Here is a 24,575-nt window from a genome sequence, read left to right on the forward strand (position 1 = left end):
TATGCTATAAAAAAGTAGACGTGAAGTGAAGAAAAAGAAAATTATTGATTCCCCAATGTTGTAATTGGTATTAGACAGTGATGTATGTATATGTATCTATATATAATTTTTATATATTCAAATTTTGATAATACGAAATTTAATTACGTTAAAAAATTTATTAAATAAATAAATATTAGAAATGAATAATTCTCAGTATATAATATTCTTACATAGTACACATTAAAATAACATAACGTAAAAATATATATTTAGGACAAATTTTTGGGCGTAGCAAGTTAACTTGGATTAAAAGTTGCAAACTACGTAAAATATAATAATTAATTATTTATTTTCCTTTTTTTGAAAAAAAATAATAGTGTACACATTTCGTTTAAAATACTCAATTTCTTAAAATATTAAGATTTGCCACTTTGCCTAAAATTACAAATTTGTACAAGTTGACTGAATTATGTTCTATTCATAATTCCAACAACCATTTTAGAAATCAGAATATTAAAATGATAATTCCATAGATGATATAAGTAAATCATGAGGATGTTTATTTGAGACGACGGAGAATTCAGCAAGTCTATTGTGATACGATTGTATAGATCTTTATTTGTGATAAGCCAGTCTTCTTTATATTTACAATAAAAAAGTAATAATATTAACATAAAATTAATATTTTTTTTATGTGTGACCTCAATAAAAAATATGTCTCACGAAATTTACTCATGGGTCCTTAGTACAAGAATTTTGGTGTAAATAAAATTCGATCTCAATGGCATCTTATAACTCTTACTTATTGCTGGAAGACAAGATCGAATTCGCGAGACGAACCACATCAGCTCCAAATATGTAGTTTTTGCAACTGCATCCGGATTTACTTGGACCGTGGTTAAAAAAGAAGGTCACCGGTCATCCACATACATGGATTACATGAGCAAAGCTTGGATGCCCGGCTTGCAACAACCGACCAGCTACTGGTTCTCAAAGCGTAGCAACTAAAAACAAAAATTAGTTTAATAAAGGATTATTTTGAAACTAGAAAGAAAGATTAATGATATCTCAGGAATGGACTCATCGAGATCAGACCCAAACTCCTGGCTTATCTCTAACATAGGTGGAGGCCCTATGACATGCCCATGTATTCTCCTATAAATACCAGTTTTATGACCGTACGATTCATTCAATATATTGTTTTTTAACAGCACCATTAGATGCTCTCTCTTATAACGATCCCCTTCTAACAGAACCAATTTCAAGCCTGTGTGGGACTAGCGTCACCTGCTGGAATCGAGCCCTCAATTTTCATTGATCATTAATTAACATTCGAGATTCTATTTAACCTTGAGACGGATCTTCAAACTGATTCTCATTCATATAAAAATATCATTTTTTCTTTTTAAAATATGGATTAGTCAACACGTCGCACTTGTTTCTAAAAACGATAAATGGACGTATTAACACGACAATTAAAAGTACAAAAGGGATAAGATGTTACTTGATAATATGAATCTCTTTATTTGGGCAGTGCTTGTGCGGGAATGATTTGCCTTTTTGGAACAAAGATGCCTTCCTTGGATGCAAGAAATCGGCCTCACCTTTTCTAAAATTAAAAATAAAGAAAATATTCTTATCTTATTGCCTTTAATTTATTTATTTATTTATTTATTTATCCATATATCCAGTTGTTTATTTATTTGAATGGGCAATTGGAATCAAATCATTTTAGGGCTGCTCGTGAATCATGCCCGCACTACACGTAAGATTTTTTATTTTTATTTTAAAGGATATTGCTTACCTAATTAGAGTGGATTCTCGAGTCGTCTCCCTTCGTTAACCATACCAAATATACGTTTAAGAAATTTTAAGAATAAATTCCTTTTCCTAAGAAAATTGATAATTAGACACATAACAAAAGGGTCAAAAAAGGGGGGAAAATTAAAATTGTATTTGACCAAGATTTTAATATATAAAAAGGGAAAAATTAAAAGTTTATTTGACAAATATTTTAATATAAAATTTGTTTTCAATTGATTCATGAATTTTTAAAAATATTTGGCCGATATAATATAAGGTGTTAGGAAGATCACAAAAACTCTTATGAGACGGTCTCACAAATAAATTTCGTGGGTCGAATATCTTATTTGGGTCATCCATGAAAAAATATTATTATTTTTATTGTGAATATATGTAGGGTTGACCCGTCTCATAGATAAAGATTCGTGAGACCGTCTCACAAGAGACCTAATCTAGAAATATAGGGTACTCTATTTAAAATAATAATAATAATTGTGATTTGTATTTTGATTGTTTAATAAAATTTATAGTTTTTTATTTTCGAATTATGCGGTTAGGTCACTACCTTTTAGAAAATTTTGGTGTTGTAAAGATAAAATTGAGATGAGATTGGCTTGTTGGGTTTTATGGCAAGTGCTTGTAACTTATTCTTTAATTATTTCTTAATAATTGAATAAAAAATTATTGACTCTTCCACGATAGAATCGGATTTGAGCCTTTTTTTAATATAAAAATTATTTATGTTTAATTTTTGTTTCTAATGGCTTCATTAGGTATGATATTATCCGGCCCCTTAAAAAGTTAATAAAACATTTTTTTGTTAGCACAAAAACATTTATGTAAATATTTCACGAGTGGACTTTGTGAGACAGATCTTCAACTATACTCGATTCATGATTTTTTAAACTTTTTACGTAAAAATATCATTGTAAATATGAATCGGATCAACTAGAGTTCTAAGACCGTCTCATACTTTTTTTTATGTATTGGAGACAATAAAACTTTAAAGTTCCCAATACTTGATAAAAAAACAGAAAATAAAGACGATGTCCACTTGAATTGTATTATAAATTTAAATGTTAATATATTGTAACAAATTGTAAGTCAAAATACCAATTTGGAAAAAAAAAATCTCGATAAGGGATTACGGATTGCGAGGCAATATCGCCAACAACAACTAAATGATAAGACTGATATTTAAAGTGATATGAAATAATAAGGCACGTTCCTCTCCGAACTCATGTGTTTAATAGTCCAACCAATTGACACTCAAATATATACATCATCTCATGTCTACTTGTCACTTATTATGAATTTATGAGGCTATGTGATGCTATATGTATAAAAAATACATTTGCGTCTTACTAACAATTATAAATTTTGATATAACGATAAACATTTAAATTTTTAAATTTTTTTGCAAGCATTTATATTTATCTAGTGGAGCGTTTCAAATATATTTTTATCATCTCGTATAAATTATTTGCCCTCCTCTTTCATTTTAGTAACTCTGTGTTTTTTAAAAAAATCATAATCATCATATTTCAACATAAAAATTTCGTATATGTAAAATTATATTTAATATTAAAAGTTAATTTCAAATAATACATGCATCGCATGCCCATATCCTATTCGATATGTTATACCTTCAAGTCATTTTCTTTGGAAAAACTTGTGCGAGACGGTCTAACGTATCGTATTTTGTGAGACGGATATCTTATTTCGGACATCCATGAAAAATATTACTTTTTATGCTAATAGTATTATTTTTTATTGTGAATATCGGTAGGGTTGACCCGTCTCACAAATAAAAATTCGTGAGACCGTCTCACAAGATCTACTCATATATATAATATATTTGCGTCCACCCTGTCCAACTACGTTATTTTCATTTCACACCCTTTACTCAAAAAGAAACAATATAATTCCAATTTACAACACCACAACAATTTTTTTTTAAAAAAACAATTTTTTTATTTTCTTTAAATATGTATATATACACACACATATACACCACATACATAGCGACAAAAGAAAGTGATGTACTTGATGCTATGCAACGACAAACATTTATACATATAATATGTTAATTAAATATTAAATATTATATATATAAATAAATAATATATATATATATATATAAATATAAACTTTTTATGTTATCCATAACTCGTAAGGACAGAGACATGGCAGACACATCCCACTTGTACGCCAGGTAACAAATTCCGTAATGGACCACGGCATTTTCTGTGGGACCCACGCACCAATTTTCCAAATTGTACCCTCTCACCTTTCTCTGGGTCCCGCCCATGTCCTGTACAGAAATGCTTTCCTCCGGAATACTCGATAATCTTCGTAATATACCTAGTTATTATGCACATCGGATACGTATATATACAAATTATTTTTTTATTATTATCGATGGATTAAAGTGTAATTTGACATTTTATAGAGTGACTAAATTTATATTTGAATTGTTGAAATAAAAAAATAAAAATAAAATTGTGTGTTGAAATTTAAAAAAACAAAATAACGAAAAAAAATGTAATATTAGTATCATATAAGGGTAAAAGTGGAAGAAAAAATTGGTGTTCTCCAAAGTAGTTACTATTACGTGCTCAACCTTAATAAGATGGAATATATTTAAATACAAATCGTATTATATTTTACTTAAATAAGTTTTTTTATATAAATTATTCATAATTAAATACACCAAACACTATATATAAAATAAAGGATCGAGTATTTGATTTTTTTTTTATCAAAAGTTACAATTAGTGGTAATGGTACAAATAAATTTTTTTAAACAATATAGCAGCACAAACATGATGGTTTGATCGCTCTAACTAACTGGGACAATTATTGCTCAAGTGTCATAGTTTGATCGTTGTACTCAATAAAACAATTGTTGAACCTCGACAAAATATTATAAAAACATTCAATAAATTGCTTTTTTATATAAAAAAATTACGATAAATTTGTTTAATTATTTATCTTATTTTTTTCCAAAACAAAAAGATGAATAAAATATTTAGTCTATGATATCACTCAAATATTATATATAATATAGATGGATACCGATGGAAAGTCCATATACCACTTTTTATTTTTTATTTTTTAAATGGTTGGATATCTCAACTAAGTAATTCTTATGTCATGTCCTCATCTACCCTATTAGCTAGCATTTGTTTGGGATTCGGGTTTCTTTAATTATTGATTATTTTAATAATGAAAATGAAATTTTTCTCGATGAACCAAACTTATTTAAAATAAGTGCCGATCACTTTTTTTTTTTAAATAATAGTCAAAATACAGTATGTTAATATAATCAATGAAAGCCCTTGTAGTTGGTTTATTTCATCATATCTATGTGGGACATTGTCTCCATGATAAGGATGGATGACCAAGATTTGCCCATGCATATATAGGACCTATTTTTTTTTTTTGAAATTGTATGTGTGGTAAATATTCAATTGTCATCTCTGGAGAAAAAATTTAAAAGAAAAGGAAATAATATAGCAAAAAGATCAAGGTTGAATTAAAATCTGAATTTTTGTGATTACCAGAACAAATCTATTTATTAAAAGAGATATTTTTATGTAATTTTATGTTACTTTGGGGTGCAAAACTGTTTATGTTAAAAGAAAAATCGATATCAAACTTTTTTTTTAATTATTGTACGATTTAACAAATTCGAGTTACAACGTTTTAACCTTCAATAATTTTTTATAAAAACATGTGCTCGATCACATGATATGTTTTTTGAAGTAGGAGAACCCCAAAAAAAAAAAATATATATATATATATATATATATATATATACACACAATTTTTCAGATAAAGTCCACAGATTTATAGTTGTTTGATTAAGACATTTATCAACATTTTCTTGACATGGTATGGGCATCTACTTTTCTTGCAAATTGCATTTCATGACATGGGGAAAAGAAAATAATTACAGCTTACACATAAATAAAAATCCGTGGGCTTTAAAGGATATATATCTTGTGAAACGATATCATATATTTTTTTTTTGTAAAAAAAGTTAATATTACTCATGTTTATAATAAAAAATAATAATTTTAAACATAAAAAATATTTTTTCACTGATGATTCAAATAACAAATTCATTTCACAAAATTGATTCGTTAAATTGTCGGAAAGAGTTTTTGTGGGATCGAAATTATTTTAATACAAATTTCAGATCCAAATAATTAAATTAATGTCCCCACCACTTGTTGGTATGCATTTTTATTGCATTATTGTCTCTTCCAAGCTATCATTTACGTCAAAAGCGTGGCAGAAATAGTACGGTACATATTTAGAATATTTTTTTTCTTTCTAAATCATATACTCTTTAAAAATATTATATCATATATTTATATATTGAATTAGATAAAATTTTCTTTCTTAAAATAATTTATTAAATATTCATCATTCAATTTATTAAAGAAATTAAATAATCAACGTACACGAATACAAATAAAATCTATCCTATTTCATTATTTACGCTTATTTATGAAACAAGACTTTATAGAATATTTATTGATTTAAGTAGTGTTTTTATTTAGAAACCTAAATTAAATATGTAAAATATTATGAATTATATAAAATAAAACTTCTAGGAGATGAAAAGAACTACGTGGATAACTAATAATCTACTTCTAAAAATATCGTACATGTATTTATGACGTCCCCTCCCTATCAAAATTTCAAAGAGTAGATAAATAAAATTAAAATTTAAACGAACTGCATCCAAATTTCAAATAACAATCAGAATGTCATGTATTCTACAAGTCTAGGGATGAGAAAAAATACGAAATATAATGAAATAGTTGTATAAAATATTGAATTTATCGAAATTTTTGGTATGTTGTAGTATAGTATCGAAATTTTTGGTACGATAACGGTATGAAATTTGAAATTTTTCTGTACGTATCGAAATAATAAAATAATATATATATAATATTTTAAATAGTAAAGTAAAAAAATTTAAAACATATAAGGTATTTTCCCGGTATAAACCAATAATAACAATATCGTACTAAAATCTCGATATATCGTAACTTTAGTATAATTGATATGTTAATTACACATTATAATATTTTTAATACCGTAATTTTCGGTACGATATGCATTTTGTGGTACGGTGCAGAATGCCACGACAATATATTACTGCGCAATTAAATAATGAATGTCTTTTGTGAGAGGCTATCACATATCTATATCCATTAGACGGCCGACTCAGTTCATATATGTTAGGAAAAATAAAATTTTGACATAAAAATAATATTTCTTATAAGTTGAGTCGGTTCGAAGACTCATATCACAAAATTAAGTTCTGAGACAGATTTACAAGAAGTTTTTGTGTTAAATAATTACTCTTATATTTGTTTTCTTGTTTTAATAACTTCCAGTTAAATTTTGAGATAATTGTTTCTATATTGTGTGAAAAAACTGGAGATCATATGGGTTGTTTTTGTTTATATATATATATATATATATTCTTTTCTTAATTATTACGTAAGAAATCATTTCATCTCAATAATTTAAAAAAATCAGCATTTTTAATTTTATTTATCTTTATCAATTTTTTGATACCCATGCCACTAGCTGTACGTGTGCTTTATTGACTAATTTGTGTTTTATTTTATGTTTACGTAGCAGTGTTTCTTGTCCATTAAAAATTAGTTTTTCCTGGATTTAATATGCTATTAAGTTTAAAGTTCTTACGTGTTCACTCGATGCACACAGATTTCATGTTAGGAGTTCGATTCGACCTTTGGAGTATTACTTAAGGTTTTTTAAGTGATTTTAAAAGAATCACATGTGAATTTTCACGTTGTTCGATATATTATATCACATGAAAAAATAAATATTATGACTGTTCTTAGCCATTAAATCAACCCTCGAAATAATACCGAAAGTAACATTAACATCGAACTAAATAACCCATGTTTAGAGTCCAAGTATAATTTTGTCAATTTGGAACCAATTTATTTAATATATATAGTTTTAATATGAAATCCTCGTGTTTTATATAGTGAATATATTCGAGCTATTTTGCTCTAGGTTCTATGAGTATATATATAGTATATACCACTTCGAATTATAACTCGAGCTTTGGTTGTACTCGAGTTCAAACCTATAAAATTTAACAAAATCAAATCGAACTCGACTCATTGATTATATATACAGAGATACATATGTATACATTTTACAAATTCTAAAGTCAAATTAAAAATTCAAGACCTCACTATACAATATTTAAGATTATTTCTGACATGTATGAAATCATGGTATACAAGAACTGATTACATAATTGATATGAGGAATGATATTTACACCACATGTTTTATTAAATAAAATTCACTTGATCTTTTAGTTTTTTTATTTTACAAGAGTAAATTATTTTATTTTTCTTTTTTCTTTTCTTGATCCATAAATTTCATTCTTTTCAGTTATTATAAAATGTTGATTTACTACAAAAATCTTAAAATAATATATTTGTATGAACAAAAAAATTTCATATTTTAAAATTTAATCATGCCCTGTTTTATGTATTATAGACTTTAGTGTAGTAAAAAAAATTCATTTATTTATTTTTGAAAATTCAAAACATTTAATAATCTTGGGGTGTCAAAAATTTTAATTTAAGAAGCTGATAATAAACTTATCATTCCCCACTGGATATGTAGATTTAATAGTCCCATATTTTTTAAAAAATCACGATTTTCCAAATTGTACATAGAATTTGGTAAAATCGAAGCGTTTATTCGACTAAAATATGTTTATTAATTAAACATCGATGACTTTGTCAAATTTTCCGGCATGCCTACTACACATTGCCAAGTTATCAACTTCATACTCTAATTTCCATAGCCACCCAGCATCAACGATATCTAATCATTTCAAATAATAAAGAAAAAAAAGGAGATATCGAAAAGATAAAGGCATAAAAAAAAACACAAAAACTTTTGTTAGAAAAAGAATACAAAAAATTTTGTGGGACAGTATAACGAATAAATTTTGTAAGAAAGATATCGGATCTTATTTGGGTCACTCATGAAAAATTATTATTTTTTATGTAAAAAAATATTACTTATTATTATAAATATGATCATGATTGACTGTCTCACAATTAAAAATTTATAAAACTGTCTCATAATATATCTATAAAAAAAAATTTACTTCTTCACATTTCCTCCTATTTGTGAATCTTATCAGTAATGGATACTATATATTTTATTAGATGGATTGGTCATTGAACACGTTTAATGCATTCAATTACGGTAGAGGAAGCGGATGTCTTGACTTATCTGATAGCAAAATCAAGATTTGGAGTTTGAGATCACGAATTTGGTTCGAGATTCAATTATAATAAATTTTATTGAATCGAAATAATTATGATAAATTGAGGATTTAATTATTTTCACAAATAAAAATATGTGGTTTCATCTTGACCCTATGTTGTTTAATCTTCCTCAAAAGTCAAAAGTAATGTCATCATAAAATGCTGTGACCCTATCACAGCATCTACACATTTAATGGGCGGCATGCTAAAGCCAATTTTAATTTATTTTTTTTATAAAAATAAATATTAACATTTATTTTTCTCTTTTCGATTAATTGAGAAAGCTGATTGTTCCTCAGCATCATTCGGGTTTCGTGAGATTGAACGATATTGTCCGCATTTTCAATAAAAATTAATATTTTTGACATAAAAAATAATAGTTTTTCATGAGTTATCTAAATAGAATATTCGTCTCAAAAAATTGACTCGCGAGAATTTTTGTGCTGATTTAATTTTTAGGTGTTAAATCTTTACGTGGAATTATATTGTTTGTGGGTAGTCCAAGTCCAAATGTCCAACTACAATATCACTTGACTAATTATTTAAAATTTTAAAACATATAATTGGAATTTTTTTAAAAAAAAAATTCAACAACACATCGGCACGAAATCAAGATGATATATTATAATTAATAAGCTCCATTTGATCTTGATAAAAAAACATCACGAGCTAAACGATGAGCAACATGATTTGATGGTCTTCGTTTATGATTCAGAAACAAACACCGGAGATTGATGGTGTCTGTTAACTTCCATAGCAATAGCGTCTCCCGGACTAAGATCTTCAAAAGGTTAGACGAACGCTTGCATTGCCTTAATGGAATAAAAAATGCATTTATTGGTGTACGTTAGACCCGATAAAAAAAAAAAAAGAAAAGAAAAAGAGCTTTTCGAATAGGATTCGACTATCACAAAAAACCCTCGTTAAACGGTCAAATATGTTAATTTCGTTAGATAAATCTCCAATCGACCTAACTCATAAAAAATATGACTTTTAGATATAGTTTGGTTACATGAGATAAGGGAGGGATTGATAAATAATCCTCCTTATCCCATGTTTGGCACTTTTTTAAAAAACTCATGATAATATCATGAGCCCTTGATAAATAATTTTTTAGAATGATAAAATGTCCCTTCTATTAGGTGTGATAATTTTAATTTAATGATAAAATACATTACAAATGACTTAATTGCCCTCAATTTATAAATGATTTTTATAAATATATGCTATTAGGTAGAAATTAAAATCAAATAAATATTTTTATTTATTTTTATATATTATATAATATGATAATTATATAAATGAATTCAAGATAATTATATAAATAATTTTTATAAATATCAATAAAATTATTAATATCATTCGATTAACCTTAAAAATTGATATTTGACTTCACTCACAAAATTAATGACTCAATTATCATATTATATAATATATAAAATTAGATAAAAATAAATAAATAAATCATGCAAGCACTATCGGCGCATGAACAGATAAAAAATATGAACTCAAGCAACAACTTTGAAATTATAAAATTTATTATGATAATGTTAATTTTGTCATTAAAATTTAATATATAAATTTAATCACTCTTATTGAAACCATAACAAACATTAAATATAATAACCTACATCTTATTTATCCTTAACTTATCATTATATTATATATCACATGTTTATCATATCATGTGTACCAAGCTATGCCTTATAGTATAAATATTATTTTTAATATCATATATAGATTGAGTTGTCCAATCTCACATGTATAGTCATCTGATATCGTCTTACAAAATACTTATTATTCGATTATTTAATGCTATAAGGAATAATAATGTTAAAATTGAATACTATTCTGTTTTTAAATAATTTCAGTTCAATAATCATCCCCTGTTTAAATATATTATTCAATATTTAAAACTATATAATTTACCTTTTCCTCTCTCTAAAATTTGTAAAATATTTGAATAAATTCTACTTAATATTCAATCATCAATTTAATTATATAACTATTAATTAATATGTAAACTTACAATTTATACGCACACATCGCCACCACTTATATCTTCCATAGAACCAAAACAAATTAGTGAAAACTAATTTAAATATGAGTATGTCTCTTGTGATACGGATCTCACGAATCTTTATCTGTGACACAGGTCAACCTACCGATGTTCACAATAAAAATTAATATTATTAGTATAAAAAATAATATTTTTTCATGGATGATCTAAATAAGAGATATGTCTAACAAAATACGACATGTGAAATCGTCTCTCATAAGTTTTTGACTTTAAATATAATGTCGAGAAGGGTTTGAAGTCTCCCCCATTAAAGATGAAGTATGTGGTACTAGTTAAAGTTGCTGTTTAATTTTTAATTTATTTATTAATTGCAAGCGGGAGCGACAACTATAGGATTATATAATTATATCAAATTATTATTTATATAAAACATTCAAACATCATAATTTAAACAATATTCTAATTAAATTATATGTTAGTTCATAATAGGTGTTTTAACTAAAATTAATTTAAATTATATAGAGAACACATGTTTTTATTTTTTGTTTAACATAGTGGGCTTGGCCCAACTAATTTCGTGGACGACAAAATCAAAACTCACTGTTAGACAAATACTTGTGATTTTATCAAAAATTATAGTTAGTGTTAATGATATACTTAAAATATTTTAAGTTATACAACAACACAATCTTCACGGTTTGATTGCTCTCATAACATGATCAATTATTGCATTACAACAATTTCTCTATCAATAATTATACTTATTCCAATCAATGAGAATATAATATATGACCTTGACTTTAATATCAATTGTAGGATCGAATGCTTATCATTTCACCAAAATTATAATCCGTTTCAATGATGCAATCAAAATATTTTAAATTATAAATTAGCATAAATGTAACAATATTTTTCTCTAAAGAGGCAATTATTGCTCCTTCAACATAGCTTATATATACTTGGAGATGACTTTCATTTTGTTTTCATCCCTAGTTGATATTTGAATGTTTGACGCTCACGTTATCCTCTAAATATTTTACCGTTTTCATGCCCGTGAGATTAAAACAAATGTATTTTATTAAGTGAAACATGAACTATAACATAATACTTTAAAAATAATATCTAATTAAAGATAGATCTGACTGAGATTTCAAAATCGATGATTCTGGTTTCAGAACCAATAGTTTTGGTTCCTAGGAAAGTTGAAACTGTAAATGAATCGTTTGGATACTCTGATATTCTTGTCCCATACCGGTTGAAAATGAAATTTTAAAATATTTTATAAAAGCTTACAATAGATTTCTATAGCAACTTGGATTAACTATTTCTGTAAAGTGACGATGAATACAAAGTTGAAAAAAAAAACAAAAACAAAAGTGAAAATAAATGCTGAAATTTAATTTATATAATTAAGTTGAATATATACACTATAATATCTTAAAATGTAATGTAAATTTACGCTCACATGGTACGGTTTCTTAATTTAAAGAACCGGAATTTAACAATAAGTTTTTGGTTTCGAATTCGATTTCGGAAAGATGAATGTTAAAATATTTCATTTATCTTAAGTTTGGTGATTGACAAAATAATATCATAAACTGTTTTAGAAACCAACCACTATATTATATGTATTTCATATTTCCAACCGCTGATACAAAGTCCATACACAATGTATAATTCTTTAGAAGTGGAAGATCATCTAAGTTCTGACTGGGCATATAAATGAAGATCATTATTATCTAATTGTCGATCAGAAATGAACAAATCAATGAAAATACATTATTTCCAATTGTTCTAAAGACTACCAGTTTTAACATGAAGAACACTACTTCACCAACTCCTGATGTGACATAATGTTTCCCAAAATGACAAGTCAGAATACTTTTTCAGAGGTGATTCGAGCTAAACTCAAAAAGACAAGGGACACTTAATGACATTCAATACAGTGTAGATATTGATGGAGGCAAGACCATTTTATCGGAAGCAATTACAGATAATCGTTGACAAGTAAATCCGACCATTGAAACATTTTAACTATATACATGAATGTAGCTTCAGCAGAAAAACTCTCGCGCATATTTTGATCTACTTTGCACTAACACAAGATTTCTAAGTGATCACATTCTCAAGTTGCTCACTTAGCACTCACCTATCAGAACCTATCATATCATTCAAAGATCTTACAGTGCTATTTCACCAATTCAAGCTGTTACAAGCTAATTGTTGATTATATTTTTAGTTGTCTGGTGAACCGTAGGTTCTTAAACAACCAAATTTGTAAAGCGATATCTAAGAGTTTTAACTTAAGTATTGGATAAGTTCTAGTTGAAGTGAGTTGTTACAAATAATTGTGAAACTAAATTCTTTTAGTAGAATCTTTCCTAAAAGAATGAAGAAGTGACGTGATGTAGGAGTGTTTATCTCCGAGCATCTATAAAAAAAAATGTTACTTACTTTATCGTACATACTCTATCTTTTCGGCCATTGCTTATTATTATATTTTATCACTTATCTAACCAAATCGTTTTCGCACTTGTATATTCTTCGGTCTAGTGAAGCCATTCATCCGTTCAAAGAATTAGTATTTAACAATCTAAAAATTGTTGAAACAACTCGTTTTTAAGAAAATATTTTACAGAATATATTCACTCGCTCTAAAATTTATTCAGATCTAAACAAAGTTTTTTCCTGCCATGTCTCTATCTATATTTATATAGTGTAAAAGACAAGTCGTGAAAAATACTTAAAACCAAATAATGAAAGAAGGTTTTAATGTTAGAAAAGACAGAATTGGACGTTATAACAAACAAGCTCCGTGCCGTGTCTTCTATGGGCCTCGCGAATTTATAACACTGTCGCGATTATTAGGACTACCGAATTTCGGAAAGAATTTTCCAATATATCTTTATTTTGAATTTGAATTTGAATTCGATTGTATATCTTTTATTTTCTACCAACAGATATTGATAAGATTTTTAAATTCAATGAGTCTGATATATTATATAATTTATTTTATTAAATACTAATAATCTGTTGTTTAACGAATATTGGTAAACATGTAAACAAAATAAATTTTGTGGTTTAACGATTATCGGTAAATAAATCATTTGATGATATGATATTAATGGAAAAATCGAGTTTTTATTATATGCCACTACTATTTTTTAATAAAACAACATCTCTCGTATAATTTTTTTTTTGAAGTTTCAGGTTCATCAAAATTAAATCTATTTGTACATAAAAAATTTAAATGTAATTGACATCTATAAGATTTTATGTTTTTGTATAAACAAAAAAATTCATGGATCAGGTTATCAACTCTGAACATACCCAAGTACCAAAGCTATAAAAATCAAGCAAGACATTTTGTAGGGGTGGAAAAATGTGACACGACGCGTCAATCCGACACTATCCAACACGAAAAAAATCAGGTTCGGGTTGGGGTTTTTCAAGTTCTGGTTGGGTGGGTTCGGGTTAGTGACAGGTTAGACGGGTTTCGGGTTGGATCATGTTAAGTCACGGGTTAACCCGATTTTTTTTAAAAATATTAACTATATTTTTATATATAGTATGTTTGAGCAAAATTTATTGTATATTTATATGATAAATTTTTATCATTTAATATTTATTTTGTATATTTTTTATTTTTTTAACAATTGTTTATTGATTTAATAAATATATTTTTAATTTTCTACAATTAAACTTTCAAATTTAAATCAAAAATTTTGTTATTATGTATTTAAATTAAATATTATTATTTTTTATTTTTTCGAATTTTTTCCATTAATATTTTTTTAAAAATAAAAAATAAATAAAATTCGGGTTAGACATGTTAGACGAGTTGAGTCGGGTTAGACGGGTTCGTGTTCGGGTTGCTTCAGGTTGGGTTCAGGTCGAAAAAAAAATTACGCGGTGATACCCCAGGGATGAACCCATCAAGATCAGGCCTAAACTCTCCGGCCCATATCTAAGGTCCGCAGGTGAATGGCCCATAACAAGCCCATGTATTCTCCTATAAATACCAGGTTTGAGCGTATGATTATGGATTCACTATTTTTTTTCAGCAGCACCTTTAGCTGCTCCCCCCATATATCCTCAGTCACTGACTTGAGCGTCGGAGGGGCTACGTCAGGACACCCTCCTGGCCCCCTCCTAACGATCTTATTTGTGATTTCAGGCTCAGGGTAATTTCAAAACCTGCGTCTGGACTAGTGACACTCGCTGGAATCGGACCCTAAATTTTCCGTGAGTATCACTTGGCGCCGTCTGTGGGAATATTTGAGTTGAGACGTAGAGATGGTAGGGAGGAGAGGGAGTAGAAGAGTTAACTCAGCGTCATCGCGTCCTCAGAGGGGACCCGAACAGTCTCATGCTGAGACGAGGCAGGAACAACCCCATCAGGAGACAAGAACTGAACAACCTCGTCAAGAGACCAGGGTCGAGCAACCCTGTCCTAATGAAAATGTGGGGAACTTGACCCTGGAGCAGTTGGGTCAATTTATCACTCGGACAGTGGATGAGGCTATGAAGAGGAACCAAGAAGCTGTGTTCATTGAAGAGCAGGCCACTCGCCAGGAGCGAGAGGAAAATGTTGAGGGCCAGCAGAGCAGAATTGAAGGGACCCAGCCCCTCCCAAGCGAAGGGAATGCAGAGATTGAAGAGATGTGGAAGGAAATACGGATATTGAGACAACAGGTGGGAAGTAGAGCGCCGGCCCACAAGAAAGGAAGTCCTTTTTCGCTTGCCATTCTGAAAGAAGGACTTCCCCTGAGTTTCCGACAAACGAATGTTGGAGAATAAGATGGACATACCGACCCCGAATAGCATTTGGGGAGATTTGAGAATGCGGCTCTGTTGCACCAATATTCAGATGGAGTCAGGTGTAGGGTTTTTCTGGGCACGTTGGTGAGGTCAGCTCAGCAGTGGTTTAACACTTTGCAGCCCAACTCTATACGTTCTTTTGAGGACTTCTCAGCTGCCTTTTTGCACCGATTTGCTAGCAGCAATTAGGCACCAGAAAAATTATTTGAGCTTGTTCGTGATGAAACAGCAAGAGAATGAAACTTTACGAGAATTTGTCCAGCGTTTCAACAGTGCAGCGCTGGAAATACCAGCGGCTACTCCTGACACCATGATAACTGCCTTCACACAATGATTGAGGGGAGGAGAGTTTTTCAAGTCGCTGGTCAAGAAGCCCCCGTCAAGCTATGATGAACTGTTGGCTCGAGCTGAGAAATATGTAAACTTGGAAGATACCCAACGGTACAGAAGGATGGAGAACCGGCACGGAGGAAGTAGAGTTGAGGGAGTGGAGAAAGGAGGAAGGAAGAGGGGTGCGGGGGAAAGAGAGGAAGACAGAACTAGAAGTAGAGGACAATTCTCATCACATGTTCCCCTGGATAGGAGTCGTGACGAGGTGATGGAGGTGAGGGAGCCCGCGAGGAGGTGGGAGAAGTCACGAAGGGTTGAGTGCAGTGCTAGATTTCCTTCGCGGGACAGACGAGAAGGATCCGCATCCAGGAGTCGACCGAGGTCTCACCCGTCCCCTAGACGTGGTCAAGGCCCTCCATGGATAAATCAGGGGGTTGGGGAGCAGAGAGGGGAAGGTCGAGGTCAAGATGTCCTTCAGGAGCCCGTCGAACCGAGGAGGAGAACGAATGAGGATAATCACCCTACGAGAGGAATGATTCATATGATCTCGGGCGGTGCTACCGATGGAGGCTAGGGGCGAGCTCGGAAAGCACATGGGAGAAGATTGGAGAACTTTGAGATATATAGTGGTGCAGACTTACCACAAGACCCCGTCATCAGCTTTGGGCCTGGAAGACCTCCAAGGCGTTGTGACTCCACATAACGATGCCTTGGTGGTGACGGCCACCATTGCCAATTATGATGTGGCAAGGATATTTATTGATAATGGAAGCTCCGTGAACGTCTTGTTCAAGAGCACGTGGGATCAAATGAAGGTGGAAGAATTTGAGTTTGAGCCGGTTTCCACCCCGCTGTATGGGTTTGCAGGACATGCCATCCCGTCGCTGGGTCAGATTACTTTCCCCTATCTTTGGGACGTGACTCTCGGTGGGTGACAAAGATGATAACATTTACCGTAGTGAATACTCCCTCATCGTATAATGGAATCCTGGGGCAGCCAGCCTTAAAGGATTTTAGAGTCGTAGCTTCCAGTTATCATCAGAAGCTTAAGTTTCCTGTGGGAAAAGGAGTTGGAGTCTTGTGCGGGGACCAAAAAGTCTCACGTCGTTATTATGAAAGAATCGTGAAGGAAGAAGAAAAGAGAGGTCGCGAGCATTCGCATGGAAGCTTGAGCTCAGTCTTACAGTTGTAGAGTCATTCGCAGAAGGTTCTAAGTGGGTAACTTTGTCCTGTAGAGATACAAGAGGAGCAGAGAAGAAAGTTGGAGAATGCGCTGGTTAATGCTCTAAAGAGGCCCGGGAGCACTTATCATCTTAGAGAATATTAATCTTGACTTGAATTTTGCTGTATTTCATTTCTGAATTTGTCTTATGTTATCAGTTGAAATTTAATAAAGCCAAGTTCTTATATTAAGTTCATGGATGTTGTTGTATTGTGAGGATGAAATAAATTTTATTTTCCTGCTAAGGCATTGCCTAGCAGAGTTGGGGAGGAGAAAAATTTTATTTTCCTGCTAAGGCATCGTCTAGCAGAGGAGCAGAGTTGGGGAGGAGAAGAATTTTATTTTCCTGCTAAGGCATCGTCTAGCAGAGGAGCAGAGTTGGGGAGGAGAAGAATTTTATTTTCCTACTAAGGCATTGCCTAGTAGAGGAGCAGAGTTGTGGCGGAGAAGAATTTTATTTTCCTACTTAGGTTCTGCCTAGTAGAGGAGCAGAGTTGGAGCGGGGAGAAATTTTATTTTTCTATTAAGGCATCGCCTAGTAGAGGAGCAGAGTTTGAAAGAAGAGAAAAAATTTTATTTTCCTACTAAGGCATCACCTAGTAGAGGAAGCAGAGTTGGGACGCGAAGAAATTTTATTTTCCTACTAAGGCATCACCTAGTAGAGGAGCATCGTGTAACAGAAAAATTTTATTTTCCTACTAAGGCATCGCCTAGTAGAGGAGCAGCGTGTAGAAGAAAATTTTTATTTTCCTGCTCAGGTATCACCTAGCAGAGGAGTTAGAAGGTGGATATGTCGAATTTTTATTTTCCTGCTCATGTATCACCTAGCAGAGGAGTTAGAGGTGGAGATGTCGAATTTTCATTTTCCTGATAAGGTATCACCTAGCAGAGGAGTTAGAGGTGGGGATGTTGAATTTTTATTTTTCTGCTAAGTTGTCATCTAGCAGAGGAGTTAGAGGGTGAGGAGGTTGAATTTTTATTTTCCTGCTAAGGTGTCACCTATAAGAGGAGTTAGAGGGTGAGGAGGTTGAATTTTTATTTTCCTGCTAAGGTGTCACATAGCAGAGGAGTTAGGGGGTGGGGGTGTTGAATTTTTATTTTCCTGCTAAGGTATCACCTAGCAGAGGGTGGAGGCGTTGAATTTTTATTTTCCGGCTAATGGTATCACCTAGCAGATGAGTTAGAGGGTGGAGGCGTTGAATTTTCATTTTCTTGCTAAGGTATCACCTAGCAGAGGAGTTAGGGGTGGGGGCGTTGAATTTTCATTTTCCTGCTAAGGTATCACCTAGCAGAGGAGTTAGGGGGTGGAGCCGTTGAATTTTCATTCTCCTGCTAAGGTGTCACCTAGAAGAGGAGTTAGAGGGTGAGGAGGTTGAATTTTCATTCTCCTGCTAAGGTGTCACCTAGCAGAAGGAGTTAGAGGGTGAGTAGGTTGAATTTTTATTTTCCTGCTAAGGTATCACCTAGCAGAGGAAGTTAGGGGGTGGGGATGTTGAGTTTTTATTTTCCTGCTAAGGTATCACCTAGTAGAGGAGTTAGAGGCTGATGGTGTTGAATTTTTATTTTTCTGCTAAGGTCTCACCTAGCAGAGGAGTTAGAGGGGGAAGGTGTTGAATTTTTATTTTCCTGCTAGGGTATCACCTAGCAGAGGAGTTAGAGGGTGGAGGTGTTGAATCTTTATTTTCCTGCTAAGGTATCATCTAGCAGAGGAGTTAGAGGGTGGAGACGTTGAATCTTTATTTTCTTGCTAAGGTGTCACCTAGCAGAGGAGTTAGAAGGTGGAAGTGTTGAATATTTATTTTCCTGCTAGGGTATCACCTAGCAGAGGAGTTAGAGGGTGGAGGTGTTGAATCTTTATTTTCCTGCTAAGGTATCACTTAGCAGAGGAGTTAGAGGGTGGAGACGTTGAATCTTTATTTTCCTGTTAGAATATCGCCTAGTAGAAGAGAAGGAGAGTTGGATAATTTATTAGCCCTGGTGGTTTAATAACATCAAAGATAAACTCGTGAGAAGCAGTAAATTCAAATGCAAAATACTCGAAAGATAGGACCACAAGAACGAACAAGTGCTGAGCCCGAGGCGAGCGTGGCGCTGGGCTGCGAGGCGTGCTCGGCGAAGGGTTGACGGGCAGGAGCTCGGCGGAGGCGAGCGTGTGCTCGGGTGGCCGTGATATGGCGCGCCGGGCGAGCAGGAGATGGCATGGCGCAGGGGTGCTCGGTAGGTGCTAGGCGAGCTGGCGAGGGCTAGGGTGAGGCGCGCGGTTGGGCGAAGGCGCTGGGCGAGCGTGGAGCCTGACAGGGCGAGCTTGAGGGCTCAGGCGAGCGTGCAGGGGCGCTCGGGTGAGCGTGCAGGCGGGGACAGGTGAGCGTGCAGGGGCGCTCAGGCGAGCGTGAAGGCGGGGACAGGCGAGCGTGCAGAGGCGCTCGGGTCGAGCGTGCAGCGTCGCTCGGCAGAGGTGGGGCGAGGCGTGTTTGAACGTGCGCAGCAGGGGCGAGCGGTGAGCGTGCGAGGGCACGCACTAGCTCGGGCGAGGGTGGAGCGGCGCGCGGCGGTGGCTCGGCGAGGGCGCGCTGGCTCCGGCGAAGGTGGGGCGGCGCGCGGCGGCGGGCTAAGGTGACGATGGAGTAGTGGTGAGGTGGCGCTAGGGTTAGCTCGCAGGTGAAGCGTGGCAGGGAAGAGCTGGTATTTTTTGTGGAAGAAATGAGAATGAAGGAGAAAATTTTTATGGGGGCGTTGCCCCCACACCCCCACGACCTGACCGGGCAGGTCGATCCCCGTAATTTTCGCAGTGGTGAACAACGTTCATTAATGGCAAACGAAGTAGATTTTTCTAGTATGGTACGTCCTTCATCGTCGATAAACCAAGGACAACACAACTAATCGAACTTTGAATCTACGATTCAGTTCGACTCGGGAGGGGGAGACTGGTGATACCTCAGGAATGAACCCATCAAGATCCGGCTCAAACTCCCGGCCCATATCTAAGGCCCGCAGGTGAATGACCCATAACAAGCCCAAGTATTCTCCTATAAATACCAGGTTTCAGCGTATGATTATGGATTCACTATTTTTTTTCAGCAGCACCCTTAGCTGCTCCCCCGATATATCTTCAGTCACTGACTTGATCGTCGGAGGGGCTACGCCAGGACACCCTCCTGACCCCCTCCTAACGATCTTATTTGTGATTTCAGTCTCAGGGTAATTTCAAAACCTGCGTCTGGACTAGTGACACTCGCTGGAATCGCACCCTAAATTTTCCGTGAGTATCACGCGGCTTGACCCGAAACCCGACCCACCGAACCCGATTGACACCCCTAACATTTTGAGCCAAACCGAAGAATTGGTGCGACGAAGTAATCAATTGAACTGTAACATAAATGACAAAAACATTTAATGAGACAACAAAGAAAGTAGAAGAAATACAACAAACATTTCAAAAAAGCATGTAGATTCTTGAAAAGATCAAATATGATCGTTGAAGAAGTCAATATATAAAAAAGAAATATCGAAGAACTCGACAGTGATCAAGAACATAAACTTGGTCAATCAACATCATTTAAGAATGCACACCCGTCCTCGGTTCGGATTGCAGGCTGCAACTCGCCTGCATGAAGCCGGAATCACTAGTATATTTGTTGCAATCGATTTGAGTTGTTTCCGAACTATATATTAAGTTATTCGAATAATCAATTTAGATCGAGAATCAATTTGTCAATTGCTAACATAACCATGAAGCACGTTCATAGATATCCAAGTCCAAACCGATGCTAACAAATTCCGATTTTACTTTCTCCACCAAGGGAAAAAAGATGTAGTACCTTTCGTTATATTGTTTTGTTGACTTTTTTTTCTCCATAATGTGCGTTTGCTTTAAAAGGTAGGACATTAACTTGACGATGGTTGTAGCACTACACATTCTATAAATTTAGGTTAGTTAAGTTAATCAGTTTTTCCATTAATTGTTAATTTTTATTGAACTTTCGAGAAATTCGTTATATTTTATTAATTTCTAATTCAATATATGTTCACTACAAAAAAAAGTCCAACTCCAACAACGGTAAGGACCGTTAAGACCACCGTTGCAATATTTGCGATGCGATCGTCTTTTTTTTGTCTACAAAACATTGCTATTAGCGATTATTCTAAAACCTCTACTAAAATTTCCATAAAAACCGGCCAGGTCCAATTAGAACCTGTACGGGTTTTAGAATATCACATGAAGATGTAATAAAAGTCTAAAATAAATGGTAATCTGGAGACTCAATCAATCTCATCATCGTTGAACTCGGCGTCGCCTCCATTGCCCTTGTTGCAGTAGCTGTTGCCGAGGTGCGAGGAGGAAAGGACATGTTGAGGTGTGAGGATCAGCTGCCGAAGTGGCCATGCTTGACATGCCATGTCGGCAACGAGTAGACTAACCAACTCCTCTAATGATGACATTCGTGACATCAAGGTCTCGCACTTGGTGCCATCAATTAAAATAAAAGTCTACTACTACTACTTTGTGCCACTCCCACCACATGCTTCGGCAAGCTAGCCATTTGCTGAAGGCTACACCTTAAGCTTGTCCCCGGACTTCGCTTTTCACCTAAGCATGCGGCTTTTGGGCTTTTATTAACACATGGCGACTAATTTATTGCAGTTTGTGAAGATTACCCCAATTGAAGAGCTATCACCTCTTCTGAAGAACTCGAGTAGATAAAAAAATCTTGTCATATGAATAATTACCTTTGAAATGCACGTCATTTTTTTTATTTTCCTTATGGCACAACATGTAATGCTAGTGAATAATTCTATCTTTCAGCATCGATATAAAAAATTCCAACTCCAGTATTAGTGCAGAATATAATCTATACTATCAATACTACATTACAATAGATGAGCGGTCAAAGACAACCTCCGTCATGCTGTGATCTCAATAATGGGTTAGTTAATGATTGAAAGATCACTCTAAAATAACAGCAGCATTCTTCTTAACACAAAACCAGAAAATAAGATGAATTTACAGGAATTATTTTACATCTGTGACAAGATATTCTAAAAAACTAAAATCCGAGCAGCATTTTTTCCCGCAAAGAACCAGGAAATCAACAGAAAATACTGGAATTCCATTACATATAATCGAATATGACATTCAATGGGAGGAATAATAATAATAAAGCATAAAACGAGTGAATAGAATACAATTACACACAATTATACACTCACACAAACAACTATATCGATATTTCCTTAACTTATGCGTTTATCATTAATAGGATAACGGATAACCAAATGGGGCTTACAGTTGCGATAAAAGGAGACGTTAACCATAGTTTTTCTCCTCCACCGCCGCCGCTACCGTCCGGGGGATTCCCAGTCTAGCCGATATGCCGTAGCTGACTACAGTATATTAAATGAAAAATTAGGACTTTAATTGTTTAATTAGAGATTTATTTATTCATTCAATTGTTCAAATAATTCATATGGGGTGGCAAAGCCCAGTTTGGACAACAAGTTGGGCTTTATTTGAAAAACACAATTCCAATGGCTTGTGCAATTAAATTTGAACTAGTGGTATATCGGTTCTAGACTTTTAATGACTTTTATGAAATTTAAAAGTCCATAGAAATTCAATCTAGACTTTTATATACTATATACAAGTTTAGTGATATTCAATGTAAACTTTTGTAGAATTTTAAAAATTCATGTAGTATTCAAACTTGACTTTTAAAAGCTCTACAAAAGTTTATATGTATTATATCAGCAGACTTTTAATGACTCCGCAGAATTCTATTAAGTAGAAGAATTAAAGATTACAGTACTACAATAAAATGTCGAAAAAATGTCTTTGATTCAGCCTAATGATTAGATGTACATTTAATTGGAAAATCTCTCAAACTCACATACTCAATACAAATACTAATTTTCATTCTTTTCTTATCCATATTTTTTTTTATTTGAACTTTTTAAAAACATAATTTTTATTGCTAACAATAGTTTAAAATAAAATTTATTAGCTTCTTTAATTTTATTTTTGGAGTTCTAGTCACAAAACTTCATGAAATATAAAATTAAATTTATTAATAAAATTTAAAAATTTATTAAACTACATAACAAAAAAAATTGTAATATTTTATTAACCTATAAATTAAAAATAATAATTACTTTTAATTTGTAAAATTTAATTTTGATTAATTATTATATAACATTTGGTGTTTAATATATATATATATATCAATACACACGTATAAGAATGACTATAATTAATTAAGTATATTAAAATTTTATAAATTTACACTAATTACAAATATTTTAACATAATTAATATTTATTTCCAGGTGCAAATAATTGTCTTATTTATTTATTTTTTTGACATATTGTCAAAAACAAAATTGATATATTTTTTATAAAAAATTTATTTAAAATTAATGAAATTATTTTCAGTTTGATTATTCATTCATATTGAAAATTATTATTATGTATTTTTTAAAAATATTAATTATTTAAATAAACATGTTGAATTGACTTGAATAATTGAAGTTTAATTACAATAAATTTAACATTGACTTATTTGTTATCATTCGTAAAATTAATATGTAAAAATTTATATTGAGAGAGATATATTTTGAAATAAGTAATATATTTTGAAATAAGTAAAGTTATCCATGTTCAGTTGTTAGTTCAAATAAAATTTGAAAAAAAATAATAAAATATAAAATTTATATGGTTCTGTGAAAAAGTTTACAAATGTCAATAAAAGTCATGCAAAATAAATCTACAAGATTCTTGAAAATCTTTAGAAATCCGTGAGATTCCACGAAAGTAGGTAGAAGTCTATAACTCAACAAAAATCTGTTATTTAAAAAAGATCAGCAAATCTCTACAACGAATAAGGTGGGCCGACCATCTCGTCGCGGGCTGGCAACATATTAATTAGACGGGACGATCTAACATACCGATTTTTTGTTATATTTGGTAGGTTGGGGCGGGCTGACTGGCCATTTAGGCAGATCACGAAATTGTCAACCTAACTTGTATATTTGACAAGACGGACCAACTTG

The sequence above is a fragment of the Primulina tabacum genome, chromosome 4, assembly GCF_025594145.1.
Source record: "Primulina tabacum isolate GXHZ01 chromosome 4, ASM2559414v2, whole genome shotgun sequence".
NCBI lineage: Eukaryota > Viridiplantae > Streptophyta > Magnoliopsida > Lamiales > Gesneriaceae > Primulina > Primulina tabacum.